Source organism: Panthera tigris, chromosome B3 (assembly GCF_018350195.1).
Source record: "Panthera tigris isolate Pti1 chromosome B3, P.tigris_Pti1_mat1.1, whole genome shotgun sequence".
Lineage (NCBI taxonomy): Eukaryota > Metazoa > Chordata > Mammalia > Carnivora > Felidae > Panthera > Panthera tigris.
Window position 1 is genome coordinate 21,059,211 of NC_056665.1, and position 17,467 is coordinate 21,076,677.

A 17,467-nucleotide genomic window follows, 5' to 3' on the forward strand; every position below is an offset into this window, starting at 1 on the left:
TTGTCTGGTGCACAACTGTGCTCAATAAAGGAATGCTACTGTTTCATACCTCTGGATCTGAGGCGTAGGGAAAAGGAGTGCACTGGTAGAAGTGAAATCATCTGCAAGGTGCCTTCCATCCAGGGGCTGCCCCTGCACAAATATAGGACCTCACCAAGAAACGGAGGCAACCAGGGCCTCTCAGAGCCTAAAGGAATCCTTGGCTTCATGACTTGGTGACTAAAAGAAGTCACCCAGGGAGCAATGAATGTGGGCGCAGCTAGGGTGCTGTGAACTCTGGCTTGCACCCGACCCCATCCCCCCAGAGCCCTGAGAAAGGAGAGGAAGTTATGATTTATCTCAAAGCTAATTGCTCCCCAAAGCTGATGGGATTTTCTGATATGGAGTCTCAAGTTATCACACACAGGAGCTAATTTTCTTTGACAACTGACAGGTCTCTCCGTCTGGAACAACACCCTCGCTCTCCTGTCTTTGCTGCAGGACCGTAAACAGGACTGTCAAAACTGCATATAGACAAAAAGCCAAACACTCCAATGAGTGTCATTTTTCTCAGGACCTGGGGAGACCACACAGATACTCCAGTCTTCTCATGGCTAAAAATAACAGTGGAGGCCGGTTGTCTTTGGGAATGACTTTCAAAATCAGGATGAGTCAAATCCACCCTCCCAAAGTACACTTGCCACTACTGGAGATATTTGCTCAAAAGATTAACACAGGTGCTGAATGTATTTCCATCCTGGCGACTCCTTTCTGCTCTTCACAGACTTGACTCCCACCTCCCAGAGACAACAGAGGTCACAGCTAGAAAGGCCCAGAGTCTTCTCCTCCAACACTCCCTCCAGGAAACAAGAAGCTCTCTTCATTGGCACCCAGGCCCCACTCCATTCTCCCTCCTCGGTGCGTGTGTTACACGCACCGCTTCTTTCCTCATCCATAAACTACACTGAACAATCAATTTTCCACCTCCACAGAAAAATACCTTGTTCCCTTCTGTTCCCACCCCCTTCTCTTCTCCCCTTCTTAGTCTGTGCTCCTGAAAAAGAAAAATCCCACAGCCACATTCTCTGCCTTTTAAAAATCCTATTTGGTCTCCCAGCCGATGAAAATCCTCAGCCCCCTTCCTTCCTGGTTTCCACCCACTTTCTGGCCATTCTCCTCAGGCTCCTTCACTCCCCGTGGAGGTCACCCCCACCCACAGCCTCAGCCAGCCTGGCCTAAGAGACTGACTCCCCAGCCCCACCCCCACCCCCTCAAAAGCTCCCTGGCCCTTCATGAAGTAGGAATTCAATAATTCTATTTCCACCTCAAATATGGTCTTCTCTCCGAGTTCCCAACTCCTGCTCCCTCCACATGGCTCTGCTACCTCTTCCTCCTTGGTGTCTGTCACCTCAGTCCTTGCCTCCACACTCTACCAGCCTTTACTCAGGACACAGCATCTTTCCCCAGGAACCATGTGAGGAGCCTCCAGCACCTGGGCCTTCACCCCCTCTGCCTGCCTTCCACAGTCACCTATGGTGTCAGCCCTGTTAGGCTTCTCTATGGCCATGTGAACAGGACAGTCTGGCCCCTCCTACTGCATCTTCTGTCTACTCTGTCAAGCCAACTGTGGCTGGCCATTGAACAACATGGGTTTGAACTGCTAGGGTCCACTGAGGTGTAGATTACTTCAGCAAATGCAGTGCAATACTATAAATGTACTTCTTCCTTATGCTTTTCTTAATAACAGTTTCTTTTCTCTAGCTTACTTTACTGTAAGAGTGTTGTATATAATACATATAACATACAGAATGTGTTCATCAGCTGTGTATGTTATTAGTAAGGCTTCCAGTCAACAGTAGGCTATTTATTAGTAGTTAAGTTTTTGGTGAGTCAAAAGCTATACACAGATTTTTGACTGCATGGTGTGGGGGGAGTGGGGGGTCAGTGCCCCTAACCCCCACGTTGTTCAAGGTCAACTACATCCCCTAGGGCCTGTCATGTCACTTCATGTCTCCATGCTTAAATCATACACATACTTCTGTTTGCCTGGAATGCTCCACCTTCCTCTTTCTCTGTGTCTGTCTGTGTGTCTGTCTGTCTCTCCCCCCCGCCGAGAAATGTATACTCCCCCCTCAAGATGAAAGGTTAAACCTCACTCCTCCTGCATAACCTACAGGACTGATGAGTCACCTCTCCCCAAAATCATCTCCTCTAACACTCTACATTCTACATCACAACACTCTACACTTCCCTGAAGTGGCTGGGAAACAAAATGGAGGGCAGTTGTCCCCTTTCAAACCTCCGACAAAGACCTTGCCAGGAGGTGAGTGGTTCTCTCTCTCTGACCCTGAGGCCAGGACATGCTCAGTAACATGGCCTCCTTTGTAAATGAGGGTCTCTGCCAAAACTGGTAACCACTACAGGAGCCCTTCACAGGCCAGGAGTGAAGGAGGCCACTTCTAAGTACTCTCACCTTGACAGCCACCCTGAAGGGCCGGCAAGTCACCACCATTTTCCCCTGCAGATTGACCAAAGGAAATTAAGTGATACACCCATGAAAAGAGATTAATCTGTACCAGCCCTGGACTCTGAAAGAAAAACTCTTGGCAGTATGGTCTACCACAATACAGACCCCAGCAGTGCTACCCTGGAAGACTTAAGGAATGTCCTCATCAACATATATGTTGCTTATCAACCAGTCCGAGCACAAGCTATGGCATAAGAACTGTTCTGACTTCAGTTAGCATTTTCTTATGTATCTAGAAGCACCTGTAGTCAAAATCAGTTTGGAAAATGAGGAGTTAAATAGAATTAAATAAGCAGCTTTCTTGCAGGACTTCAAAAGGTCTTTAATATGGTGCTCTGGGACTCTCCAAGAGGGGGCAGTACAGACAGCGTGTCCCAGCCTGATCTGAATGCGGATTACTATTTTCAGGAACATCTCCTGGGACTCCACCGAACACAGTTTGAGAATGCCAGCTTACACACTCATGTAATTAATTAGAACTTGGTATAATTAATTAGATCTGAATATCATGAATAAAAAGTTACATACAGTAATGGCTAACTTCCTTCAATTTAATCACACTAATTATGTGGAGCTCAACCTAGTAGCAGCTCATACTGCTATTTTCTTAACACGTTTTTCATCCTTTAAAAAAGGTGTTGATGAAATGTTTTCTCTCTTAACACGTTGCAACTTTAAGAAAAAGAAAGTTAGGTGTCAGAGCAGGTATTTTCAAGTATTTGAAAACACACATACCAAGCCTGAAAGCAAATCATAATGGCCAGCCTCAGATCCTCTCCTTGCTTCCTCCGGGGAAGGACACCAATAATATTGGGCAGCAATTACATGCCATGCACTCTCCATCCATGATGTGGTTCATTCTCACAAGTAGCCCCGAAAACCACAAGTCCCCACTTACAGATGAGGTCAATGAGCTTCTGGAAGTTTAAGAAACTAGAGCTACACAGTGAGCACAGCCTTCTGGAGCATCTACTATCCATGAGGTAACTGGGATGGACATTTGAAGGATGCAGAAGAAGCAGGCATGCAAGTCCATGGAGAGATCGGCAGTGAGGCAGGAGAGCACAGAACAGGCTCACCTGGGGCTTAAGTGTCCAATGAAGGCCCCAAAAAGGGTGGCCCTTGAGCCTCGTCTATCAAGATGGGGAGAAGCCCATGGAAGAGGGATCAGCCACACAGAGAAAAACAAAAACAAAAAAACCTATGGGAACATTGCTGTTGAAACAACAGGGCAGATCAGTGTGCAAAGCCTGGCTCATTCAGCCAAGACATAGAAACAAACCAAATGTTCATCAACAGATGAACAGATAAAGAAAGTGAGATATATACGTACAGTGGAATATTATCCAGGTTTTAAAACAAAGGAAATCCTGCCATTTGCAACAACACAGGTGGACCTGGAGGACATTATGCTAAGTGAAATAAGGCAGTCATGGAAGAACAAATATTGCGTGATTCCTCTTACATGTAAAGTCCTCAAAGGTATAGAAGTAGACACTAGAAGGGTGGTTGCCAGAGGCAGAGGGGAGAGAGAAATGGGAAGTTGTTCAATGGGTAGAAAGTTTCAGTTACGCAAGACGAGTAAGTTCTAGAGAACTGCCATGAAACATAATGCCTATAGTTAAGCGAGGTATTATGTACTCAAAAAAATTTTTTTAAGAAGGTACATCTCATGTTAGGTGTTCTTCCTATAAAACAAACAAAACACAAAGGGACACAAGGAAATTTTTGAAGGTAATGAGTAAGTCGTGGTGACAGTAACATGAATGTATGTATATGTCCAAACTCCCTAAACTGTATACATGAAATATGTGCACTTTGTTTACCAGTTACACTTCAATAAAGCTGGGAAGAAAAAAAAGAAAGAAAGAAACCCTAACCATTTCAATGACAAGACGGATGCAGAACTACCCATAAGAAGGGGAGCCTAAGAAGTCAGCAGTTCCAGTCGAGTCAGAGGATTAGCTAGTACATAGGAGCAAGATTGCCCTGCCAGACAGACACAAGAGCAGAGAGGTTTGTGTGGGTCTACAGTGAGTTGTGCATTAGAACCTATTCTTTTATCAACTTTCTCAAATACACAAAAATGAGTGTACAGAGTAACGTGACAAACATCCATGAACACACCATTTAGGCATCCCCAACGTTATCATCCCACCCCCTTCTTCTTCATATCAGTTGCTCATTTTTTTCAATTACATTGTCTTTTTCTAATTGATTTGGAATAGTTCCTTATTATACAGACAGAATGCTAATCCCTTACAGTAAATACATCTCAGATATTTATTCCAGGTGATAGTTTGTTTTAAGCCTTTAAAAAAAAATTTAGTGTTTTTTATTCTTGAGAGAGAGAGACAGACAGACAAAGAGCAGGGGAGGGGCAGAGAGAGAGGGAGAAACAGAATCCAAAGCAGGCTTCAGGCTCCAAGCTGTCAGCACAGAGCTCGATACAGGGCTCAAACCCATGAACCACAAGATCATGACCTGAGCCAAAGTCAGACACTCAACTGACTGAGCCACCCAGGCCCCCCTAAACCTTTATATCCCTGCTCTTAAAGAAGCTGCTAACATTGCTGTTTAATTAACTGATCTTTTCTGTGCCTGTGTGTATGTCTTACCTTTTCCTACCTCAGGGACATATAAAAAATCTCTTGTATACAATTTAATATCTTGCCCTTCATAGTCATTAATTCTACTGGCATTTATTTGTGTGTATGCTGTGAGGTAGGGATACCATTTTAGCTTCTCCCATGTGGACAACCAGTTGTCCTGCATCACTTCCCACCTTGTCAATAATATATCTCTGCCACCTCCTGTGTTCCTGTACATGTGAGAGTTTGTTATTAGGCTCACCATCCGGTCCCACTCATCCCACAAATATCACACAATCTTAATTGCAACCTTCTATCAGAACCTCACTGCCCCACCTTTATGCCAGCTTCCCCTTAACATTCCAGTTTTGTGTTTTCTTTTAATCTAGTAGCTGGGAATTTCACTGTCTTTCTTTGGATCTTATAATTTTTTTAATGTGTGTTTATTTATTTAAGAGAAAGACACAGCAAGTGAGCAAGCACAAGCAGGAGAGGGGCAGAGAGAGAGAGAGGGAGAGAATCCCAAGTAGGCTCTGCACTGTCAGTGCAGTGCCTGATGCAGGGCTCGAACCCACAAACAATAAGATCATGATCTGAGCCAAGATCAAGAGTCAGATGCTTAATCGATTGAGCCATCCAGGCTCCCCCCTGGATCTTGTATTTTAAAATAATTCTTGGTCAGCTTTTACACAGCATTTTATGTGTTTACACTTGGGCAAGAGCATGCTGACATTACCAAAAATCGTAAAAATTTTTGCGAATGCAACATCTTCTAACTTAACATATATTTTCTGAGACTGCCCATGATTTAAACACACCTTATTAATCTTTCCACCATTCCTTCAGGAAATCACTAAATTTATATACAATTGGTCCTTGAACAACATGAGTTTGAACTGCACAGTTCTACTTTTAGGCAGATTATTTTTTTCATAAATACGACAGTACTGTAAGTGTACTTTCTCTCACGATTTTCTTAACATTTTCTTTTATCTAGCTTATTATAAGAATACAGTATATAATACATACAACATAAAAAAATTTTACATACGTGTTAATTGAATGTTTAAGTTACCGTTAAGACTTTCAATCAACAATAGGTGATTAGTGGTTGTTTCTGGGGAGTCAAGAGTTATATGCAGATTTTCAACGATATGAGGGTCAGCATCCCTAACCCATGTTGTTCAATGGTCAGCTGTAATTACAATCCAAACACTATAGAGATCAACAGCCCGTAGGATTGATATCATAGAATACTGAGGCCTAGGATTTAATCCCCGCCAGGGGGAAAAAAATGGAACACAGCCCCCAACTTTTACCATAAGCAGAAGCATATTCACCAAATTATTTTAGAAGGAGATGTCAGGCATAGACTCTGGGTATTAGTATTCTGATGCTACAGAGTGGTTCATTTGCAGTAGAAAAATAAATAAACCCCGGTCTCTTCTCTCTGCAGCTCTCCTCACAGAGATTCATTCCAGCAATAATTGACATTTAAAAATATCCATCTCATTGCCACTTTTCTCTCACAGAAGAAATACACTTTTCTGCAGGGAAGCTGCAAAGAATCATGACGAGTGTATTCACTTAAATGGCAGTCCCATTACACTGCAGATGAGCGAGCACAATCGGAAAGAGAGTGAGATGTCTTGTCTATTGCAGCTGACTTTGATACTCTAATAGTCTTTCAGGATACGTAAAAATCCCACTAGGTCTTTTTTGGGCTCAAAAGAAAAAAATGCCTTATACCTTAGAGGCACAAACAGAATTGCCCTGCGGTTCCATCAAAAAGCAACGACAGCCCCAGTTTCATTTAGATAAAACTTCAAGAGGCCAATTTCATGCTGGACAGTTCTGACAGGCTGGATGGACTGCACTGGCTGGTTGACCCTGGGCTCCCAGAAGATCGGAATGTCACCACAATTTGTGAGACCCATTCCCCATAAGAACATCTCTCTTCACAAGCTACCCTTGCTGCCAATTGCAAAAAAATCTCCTCCCTTCCCAGTATCCCCTAAAATTCTTCAGTATTTTCATAGCTAAGGGTAACTGAGAAATCTATATGGGATGGCTCAGTCAGTTAAGCATCTGACTCTTGATTTGGGCTCAGGTCATGATCTGACGGTTTGTGGGTTAGAGCCCTGCATCTGGCTCTGTGCTGGTAGTGTGGAGCCTGCTTGGGATTCTCTCCTCTCTCTGTCCCTCCCCTGCTCGTTCTCTCTCCCCCTCCCTCTCTCTCAAAAATAAATAAATAACCAAAAAAATGAGTCTAAACAGAAAATCAAACAGGGGGTGCCTGGGCGACTTAGTCGGTTAAGCATCTGACTCTTGATTTTGGATCAGGTCATGATCTTGTGGTTCATTAGTTCGAGCCCTTCATCAGACTCTGTGCTAGTGGCAGGGCCTGCTTAGGATTTCCTCTCTCTCCCTCCCTCTCTCTACCCCTCCCCTGCTCACATTCTCTCTCTCTCTCTCTCTCTCTCTCTCTCTCTCTCTCCCCCCCTCCCTCCCTCCCTCCCTCCCTCTCTCAAAATAAAACAAATAAACATTTTTAAAAAAAGCAAACGAGATTGAAAAGGCCTCGTTGAGAGCATAGAAGTAAATTCATAAACATTAAAGACTGACAATTAAGGAAAAGTTAGAAAAATACTCATTTATTCTTATGCCCAAATGCGTTACAAGTCATGCAGTTCCTGCAACATTTCCCCCTCTACTTCCTTGGAGAGGGGCTGATTATTCTAACTCTTAAATGCCTTATGAATGTGCCACCCTCCCTACCCCCAAAGTGACCACACAATCCAGCCAGGACATGTGTGACAAGAAAAATCCCCAATACAATGTGAGGTGAATTCCTGCCCATGAATAGCACAGTGCTTATGGGGAGTTACCTAATGTAGGATAGAGGCTGGATTAGCAAGTAAAATAAAGGCAGCTGCCTTGACTTACAAAAGAAGGCTCTTTCAGTAGCTCCAAACAGCAGGCCTTGTGTCTTCCTACTGCCCCAGAGGCAAAACAGTGGTTTGGGACCCGGTCTTGAGGCTCTGGTATCCCAATTCTGCCCCCTCTGATCTTCGTCTTTATCCTCAGATTGGCACAGAACTTCCCCACTGGGAAATCCCAAATTACTTCTCTCATTTGGAAGTCCCCAAGCCACTACTTCCCTCCATATGACACTCTGGACTGCTGACCAGTGCTGCCCTATCCAAGCCCATGGATGCATAAGAACCCACGGAATCCATCAGAAGCTCAGACCTGCTCTGGCATCAAGACACAGAGACAATTCCTGGTCCCCAGCTGCCTAACCTCCAACAACAGTCTCCTCTCCACCCTGCTCTCCAAACATACCCCAACCCATACATCAGCTTCTCCACAACCCAGCCACTAGGGTATCTTTGGTCCAGGAAAAAGAACACCTACTCATCTTTAGTCAGAACAAATCTCCTACAAGTGTCCCCTCTACCAGGCAGCCAGCTGGCACTGGGGCTACAAAGACCTATGCAAATCTGCTGCTACAGGTCCTACAGGGCAAGAGCAAGCCAAGGGCTGACCGTGGGTCAGGGGGATCAGGGCCGCAGAATAGCTTCACCCACAGGGCAACAGCAACACGGAGCCATCCCTCATCCCTGAGAAGATTAGGAGGGCTCTTTTGGATCAAAGTTAGAGTCTTCCTCTCGGCGTCCTGATATTTCACAGTGGTGCACTTCTAATTAGACACAATGTCGCCCAAGTTTGATAGTGAAAGGTTGCAAATGGCGTTTATTGTTGGTGATATACATTGATTTTTGATATAAATAGGAATCTAGATAAGAGTTTCACAAATAAATGACTGAAGCTGGTTTGGACTACAGTTTTCAGAAGCACTAGTATAGTGAGGAGGGGATGGGGGGAGGTTGTGATACTGCTGTCTCAGGGGTGACAGGGAAAGACGTCCATTCTAGGCAATATAAGCACTCCGCAGTGAGCCCAGTGCTCACGGGCTCCTTGGCTGTGAATCAAGCCCCAGCCTCAGACTCCCTGTGTGGAGGCTCGCACTGAATTACACATCCCAGCATCCCAGGAAATAAAGAACCGTGGCAGATGCCCAGATCCACCTGAAGTGTGGCATCCCTCGAGGAAAATAATTCCATTTCACACATGTCAGAAGCAAAACCGCACTCCATGCAAGGCGACCTCATATTTCTTACCGAAAACAAGTGGGTTGGTAATGTCCCCCAAAACCTCCTGGTGATGAAATCTTTCTGCAATAAAACAGAAGGAAATAGAGGAAATTACTTGGGTTTCAGAAAAGATACGGGTGATCACATAGCGCTCCTGCAAGTATAGACATCTGAACGAGTGAGAGGTTTTGAATTACCTGTAAAAGTGAACCGGTTCTCATTCTAATGAGACCATCACAAATGACCAGAAACAAATTAAAATGTTTCTTTAGCCATTCCTCACATAATTATTGCCTTAAGAACATCATGTTGGGCAAATAAAGCAATGGCTTGTGTATCACTCTGTAAGAAGAGGCCTCCGCATTTTAATGAAGCTCCTCAAAGCCCTCATGAATATGTATTTCCCCACAACAAAGCTTGACCCCACTAGTGTGCAGAACCGGTATTCTGGGACACTTTCAGAGGGAGGTAGGTGTGCCTGTGGGGGCTGGGGAGATGAAGACAGATTAAAAGAAAGAGAAAGGAAAGCGGGCCACTGCTCATTTCCTCTGCCCAGATTCACAGCCCACCCCTCCTCATGGGCAACGGGGTGTCAAAAAGAGAACAGAAAACAGGCCACCAGGTTTCACACTCCTCTTGGACAGACAGCTTTGCAAATGAAAGCTGAAGAGAAAGTCTAATAGGTTCAAGGGCTCAAGGCAAGGCCCTGGGTTAGATCAGGAATTCAAGGTAGGGGCAGCAGACAACCCAGAGAAGCTGGAAGCCCAGGATGGTGCAAGAGGAGGGGGATTTATTGGTCTTATATATCAAATCAAAATTCCTCTTTTCCCAATACTGTATGTTAACCATACTGGAATTAATTTTTTTTTTTAATTCCTCTTCTCCCTCCAATTTGGCTAAAGACAGAATGCGTTATAAAGGAACGTCTTTGTTCCTTTCAAAACCACAGCAATGGCAGCCTCTTCCCCGGGTCCTTGTCTGCTGGGAACAGAAGGTCCAAGAGCATAGCATTTCATGAATAGCTGTGCTGGCTGGACAGTTCACCTTCAGTCTGGTCCTGAAGTCACAGGGGATGACATCATTCCTAGGGGGGAAGGTAATATGGTCTTGCTATTGGCACAGGCAGACACTGGCTTCTACTTTATCACAAAGGTCTAACCTGGAACCAGGGTTGACACTTTTTTAATGAAAACTGACAGTCATTCTCATTTCCCTAGACAGACATTTCTAGGAGTGGGTTTTAATTAGGGAATTTGGGGGAGTTCCCTGCCACCCCAAACTGGCCCACTGCAGATGCCTCTAGTTCAGACATTTTTAAAAATGACTAGCTATCCCTTAGAAGGCCACAGGTACCTCCCTTTTGGCCAAGCCATTTGTATATCTGTAATCTGCTGGTCTCTGCTCAGAGGGAACTTGACATTCACACAGTTGTTCAAATTCTTCCAAAGGGTATGGTGCTTTCTGCTGCCTTTTTTTTTAAGTTTATTTATTTCTTTTGACAGAGAGAGAGAGAGCATGAGTGAAAGCAGGGAAGGGACAGAGAGAAAGGCAGAGAGAATCCCAAGCAGGCTCTGTGCTGACAGCATGGCTGCATCCCAAGAACTGTGAGACCATGACCTGAGCAGAAACCAAGAGTCAGATGCTCAACTAACGGAGCCACCCAGGTGCCCCTTCGGTCGCCTTTCAAATCCCCTTACATTGTCGGCCTCAGCTTCATCATGTGCAAAAGTAGACAATAAGTTCAATCTTAAATGTGGCTGGGAAAGCGCAACAAAGCCCCCAAAACGCTGCCTGGGAATACATTACCATCAAACGGTATTTCCTTTTTTACCCCCAAATCCCACCATCCCAGGACTTCCAAAAAGAGGTGATTTCAGGGTCAGAGCACATACTAAATGCTATGTCCAGAGGCAAGAACACTTCACTGGTGGTCGTAAGACAGGGCCTCCATTCTGCACTCTGCTACAAGTTGGCTCTGTGAACTCAAGCAGGTCAGTGAGAAAGACCTTGGTCCTCTCCCAGAATCCACCACTCTAGCAGTTTTGATCAAGAGGGCTGCATGGAAGAGCCTAGAAGCCTTGGTCTACTAGCACAGGCTGGAATTCTCCCCACATGTCCACGGTGTCCTCCCCTCCCCTCTCAGAGGTCTACAGCTACCTGCATTGTCCAGAGCCACTGTGGGCCTATGGAAGTGTCCTTCTGCCCACAAGTCCAGCTTCTGCCACTCCCAGCCCAGAAGCAGCTCAGGGAAACTCAGAGCCTGCCTTCAGGCTCAGCTGGGCTTCCCTGCTCCACCTGGAGGAAGGAGCCCCAGCTCACTCACTCGCTCACTCTTTTTCTCTCTCTCTGCCTGCCCTCAGTCTGCAAGTCTCCCAAGAGGACAGAGTCTCATTCATAGGTAGCCCGAGCATCCCCCACATGCTCCACACAGATTCCCAACAGAGGCACAGAATCGCCAAACTGCCTTGGAAAAAAGGCAGAGCTCTGCACTTTACATAATGCTCTTCCATAGGAGGAAACAGGCCCACATCTTAATTCAATTTAGAATCGGTTTTTAAATGTCTATTTATAGGCATCACACAAGTACCCCTTGTGGACGGTGGAGGAATCAGGGTTCCGGGCTCTGGTCCACCACTATTCATTAGCATTCTTTTCATGTCTGTCTTCTCTAATTTCCCCAGCAGCTTTTTAACTCAATAGCAAGGTCACCTACCACTTGGACCCAGCACCACTTTCCATTTTCTCCGAAGAAAAATATGAATTTTCTCTTCCGTGCAGCAGTGCCCTCTCCCTGTCCTCTCAGGGCCCCTTGCCTGCATTGGCTGAAGCAGGGTTGTGTTATTTTGGTGAACTGTGTCTCTGGACAGACAGTTTACCTTAAAAAAACCAACAAAGTCACAAGCACCGAAACCTGGGAAGGTCCTTGGGGGTCAGCTGGTCCCTGCTGGCTCTGAGTCCCTCACCTGGCCAGGCACATCCAGGGAGGGCCTGCTCCATTCCAGCAGCTGGAATGAACACAAAGGGTCACCTACAAGTTCAGAACAGCCACGCTTTTCTTCTCAGCCATGTTTGGCCAAACACACATCCCATCCTCTTTTCTAGCCTCTCTGGAGGCATTGAGGGCCAGGTTACTTCCCCTGTTCATCTTGGCCGTTTGTGATTAGACAGAAATCTGAGAGTCTGCTCTTCTTCAGGCAATGCACAATCATTTTTGGAATCATCTCCTACTTCTTAGCAAGCCTCAGGGTGGAAATGAAGTACACAGGTCTCCCTGTAAGATTTAAACACTCCACTTTCCAAGTTGTTGGCCCACCCACAAATAACCCACAAGTTATTTCGGGTGGGTGGGGGGAGGGGGAGAGGGGGAGGTTATCATGTATTCCAGCTTCCCAGGGGAGATGTGAAATACAAAACCACAGGAGCCTGGGAGATGCCATGAAGGCTCTTTCTGTCTGCATGCTGACAACTGGATTCTCCAGGGTCCAGAGACCCCAGACCTTGGAACCAAGTACAGAAGGAAAGGCAGGCCCTGGCCTGAGGCACTGAATCCACAGCAGAATTCAGGCACAGAGAATACTTCCAATAAAGAGCCCTCCAGCAGCCTGACTTCAAATACCACAAGGCTCGGCTCTCTTATGACTGCTGTTGCTGAGGCAGTTGGTATTTGGTTTCAGGATTAATTAACTTTCTCCCAGGATGCCCACTGCAACCTGCCATTGTGGGTTCTCTATTATGCGGCATGCACATTCCTGGCAATCAATTGGATCTCTGATCAAACAGAGCCTTTGAAATGCCACGTTTTCAGACACTCAGGAGGTAAACAGAAATCCTAAATATTGCCTAGAGTGGACAGTTCATAAATTTGATGATTGCCTTTGATATTATGTCAGGGGAGGCGATGGGAGGCCCCAAATCCACAAACCATCCTCAGGGCTCCTTAGTGACTCAGGTGGTTGGGGAGGAGGCCCGAGACAGGAAGCTACTTAAGAGAACCTCGATGAGCCTGGATAGAGCAGCACGTGCTAGCCTCCACCCAAAGCAGGAGATGCTAGTCCTGGAACACACAGGCCGATGCTGTGCTGGGGGAAGCAGGTGTCACAACCAATCTGTATAAGCACTTCCTTGGCAAAGTTAAGGCAACACTCACAGTTTCGTGGACTCTCAGACTTGGAAGGTGTCCTGGGAGGATGCCTGGCTCAGAGGCGGACAGAGGTGGAGGTGTCCAGCACAGAGGCAGGAAGGTTGATCTTAGAGCCTTACAAACTGGCCGGGGACCTGCACAGCAGTATCACCACCCCACTGTCATAGTAGCATTTCTTCCTCCAGCAGACCTGAGAGCTACACCTACAGTTCCTTGAACCAAAGAGGCAACCCAGCGCTTTGCAAGAGTCTGGGCCCTGGGTACGCGGGTTTGGGGATCTTATGGTATGTTGGGGTTGGGTTGTAGAACAAGTAGAATTTGATGAGCAATAATAACCCAGATTCAACGAAATACATGCTGATGGAAGACTGTGGTCACAGTGAGCAGAGGACCTGGGAGAGGGCTGGGAAGGGTCTGCACAGAGCACAGTGGCCAGAATGATAGGGGAAGGGTCAGGGTGTATCACAGGCAGAGTGCACCAGCTGCACACTGCAGCCAGCTTGAGTGTAGCTCTTTTTAGTACCAGCCCAGTGGCTGCAAAGCCAGGTATTCCATGGGACTGTCAACACCTCTGCATAACAGAGAGCACGTGGCCTTCATGGGCCAGCCCAGGTGACCATGGGGCTCATCTGCACTGGGCTGTCTCACAGAGTGGAACAGGCAGCTGGCAGAGGTCAGCATCTGGCAGATAAGCTGCTGAGTGAGGAGGCCTCCTGGGACCTGGGACTGTAGCTCCCCCAAGCTGCCCTGAGGGGGATGCGGCATGAGACAGCCCAGCATCCCCACAGGTATGGCTGGAACCACAGGATAGGACTTTGTGGGGGTGAGGATGCTCCCCAGGTTTAATGTGAGGCTGGGGCAAGGGGGGTCTGCCACTTCCTGATGAGAAGGACACACAGGGACAGTGCTAAGTTGGGCACAGCAGGGTCCTTCCAAGGGAAAGTAAGAGGTCCCTAAGGAACCATTTCAAGTACTGGCCCCAGACCAATTACAGTGAGAACACAGGAGCTGGGCTCAGAGAGGGGCTCCAGGTCCTCAGAGCCAGATAACAAAAGGATGTAGCCCAGGTTATGGTGGGAAGGGGGCTGGGGAAGGGGAGGGGGTGGGCAGTGACGGTAAGGTTGGAGGATTTTCCAGCTTGAGTGGACATGAATAGACTGTTTACAAATAAAAATCTCAAAATTCTGAATAACTGAGCCCCCTACTAGCTGCAAGGTAAAGTCTTCAAATGCTACTAACTCCATTTATAAACACCAGCATGTATTATTTTTCTCCTGGGCAGGAAGCTGCATCTTTAGAATAAAGAGCTCAAACCTTGAGATTCTCGTTTGAGCAAATGTTTTGGGAACAAACTGGATTTAAAACTCTGTCTTCAAAGGTCTTGAAGTTTTAAACAACAATGGTTTCATCTGAGAAGGTGGCTTCTAAAAATGCTATTAAAAAGAATTAATTATTGGGGCACCTGGGTGGCTCAGTCGGTTAAGCGTCCGACTTCGGCTCAGGTCATGATCTCACGGTCCGTGAGTTCGAGCCCCGCGTCGGGCTCTGTGCTGACCGCTCAGAGCCTGGAGCCTGTTTCAGATTCTGTGTCTCCCTCTCTCTCTGCCCCTCCCCTGTTCATGCTCTGTCTCTTTCTGTCTCAAAAATAAATAAACGTTAAAAAAAATTAAAAAAAAAAGAATTATTAGGAGTCACCTACAAATTGCTACCAACGAAATGGCCAAAACTCTCCATTCATGTAAGCTTATCTTTCAGTCTGGAGGTGACAGGCCACGGAGAATGAGCCACATTCTACCACCAGATTCCTTGGTTTGGGAAGATCCTCATTCCCTGCTCCAGATTCCAACACAGAGACTCTCTATACGTGATTAGTTTCCACAATAGGGACTGTTCTTTCAAGGTGATTATTTGTTTCCTCTCCGTGGGGCCCATGAGGCCACCCCGACGGCAGAGCTGGGGGTACAGACATGGATTATTTCGATCCGTTTCAAAACCTAGAAATTTGCTCTAAACCAAAACTGGCTCTAACATCCAATATCGCTAACTTACTTTTCCCACATTTGCTTTTATGTAAAATCCTCTGAGGCTCTACCAAATAAACCTGAGAGTTCCTTACATCAGTATTGATCTAATTTATTCATGTTGGGGTTGAAACTAAAGGTGACCAGATCCAACCGTGTTTTAATCTCAATAGATCTGCCCTTGAGCAGCTGACGGCATTCCGTGGACAGACACATGGCTCCCAGGGCTCCCAGATTTACCCTGTAACATCTGACCTGTTTCTCTGATGATTCTTGGTATTAAACAGAGTCCTGTGTTTGGAGTTCTTGCCTGGCTTTGTGGAATGAGAGAAAAGTGCAACACTGAGGTATGAAAACCAGAACGCAGTGCCAAGGCTGTCCATGTGACAGCCAAAAGTGGTGCCGTAAGAGACAAGGGTGAAGGGCAAAGGGAGGGCTGGCAGGGAGGGTTCAGGCAGGTCTGCACAGACCCAAGAGATGCAGGGGAGGGTTCAGAGGCGCCTTCCAAGCCTGCATCTGCCGGGCTCTCCTCATTATTATTCTCTCCTAAGCAAATGAGGCTTCTATTTTTGCTGCAAGGAGTCTGCTGCCTTCCAATTCCCCCACGTCCCCTGGAGGGAGGCTGGGATTTCGTGTTCTATTCAAGCAGCTCAGGGATGCTGAAGGGAGGGTCATCCAGACGGCTGAGAGCCAGAGAGAAGCACTGCCTGCCAATCTTATCAAATGAGGACACAGTGCTTGAGAAAGCTCTGGGCAAGGTGATGATGCATGTACGTGGTCTGGCATGACCATGCAGGGCACATCCGGGTTTATTTGGCCCATACCATGCTTCCTGAAACAGGCACTAACTGTTTCACAGATGTGAATCTTTTAATCACCCCCATTTTACAGATGAGGAAACTCATCTGTACACAAAAGGCACACAAAAGTTATTAAGTGGTGTGCCTAAGGTCACACAAGAAATTCTGCAGCTGGAACTTCATCCTGGCAGCGTGGCCCAAGAACCCATGCTCTTAGCTCCCACATTTTGTTGGTACAAAGAAATGGGAAAAGATGTTTACAATACATAAATCAGATGAAGGATGAAATGATGGATAAGAAAATTCAAAAAAGGGACAAAAGGTATGAACCAGTAATTCACAGAATAAAAAATACATGAAATAAATATACATCAATATAAGAAAATAAATCCATGAAAAGAGGTGCAACCTCACTGATAGGCAGAGAAATGCAAATTAAGACCCCCTGCAGAGGCCACTTTCACCCATCAGACTGACAAAAATTAAAAAACATCTGATAATACCAAGAGGTATCAAGGACAAGGGGAAGGGGAGCCCACACACCACTGGTGGGAACATTCATTAGTAGGCCCACTTGGGAAAACAACGTGGCCACTTCCAGAAATGTAAAGATTCATACGTTCTATCCTGTGGCAATTCCAGTCCTTGCTACATATTCTAGACAAATCCAGCTCATGGCCACATAGAGACACACACATGAGTATTCCTAGCAGCCTTGTCTGTAGCAGCAAGAAACTGGAAACCATCTGAACATCCACCAATGGAGAAAGAATAGAGTGTATTATGTTCCTACAATGAAATGCCACACAGCAGTGAAAAGGGATAAGGTCCAGCTACATTTTCACGTGGATGAAACTCACAGATATAATGTGAGGCAAAAAAAAAAAGGGGGGCAAGCTACAAACACACACACAAACACACACACACACACACACACACACACACAATTTGATATGATTTACACAATGCTTAAAAACATGCAAAAATAATTGGCATAGTGACACTGACTAATGCAGTAAGATAAAACGTGCACCAAAACTCTAATAACTCTAATACCTCTGCATGGGAGACAAAGAAATGCAATCAGGAAGGGGCTCCAGGTATACTGGTAATTATGACAGTTTAAAGTATGTCCACTAATTCTTTTTCACTCCCTTCAAAAGGTGGAGCCTAATTCCCCTCTCTTTGAGTGTGGACCGGGCTTAATAACTTGGGTCTAGAGAACAGAACAAGGCAGAGATGATGACGTGT

The 17,467-nt window shown here is 46.0% G+C and overlaps 1 protein-coding gene across 7 annotated transcripts in view; it reads right to left on the minus strand.

Annotated features, from left to right (window-relative positions):
* Positions 1-17,467, minus strand: part of APBA2 (amyloid beta precursor protein binding family A member 2) — a 266,585-nt gene that overhangs the window by 114,986 nt on the left and 134,132 nt on the right. For 6 of the 7 annotated variants that reach the window (XM_042988243.1, XM_042988248.1, XM_042988245.1 and 3 more), the window contains one exon: positions 9,282-9,335. The exons of the other annotated variant lie outside the window; for it this stretch is intronic. The gene's annotated coding sequence lies outside the window, so the exon portion shown is untranslated. The remainder of the gene's footprint in view (positions 1-9,281; positions 9,336-17,467) is intronic. 7 annotated transcript variants of the gene reach the window in all.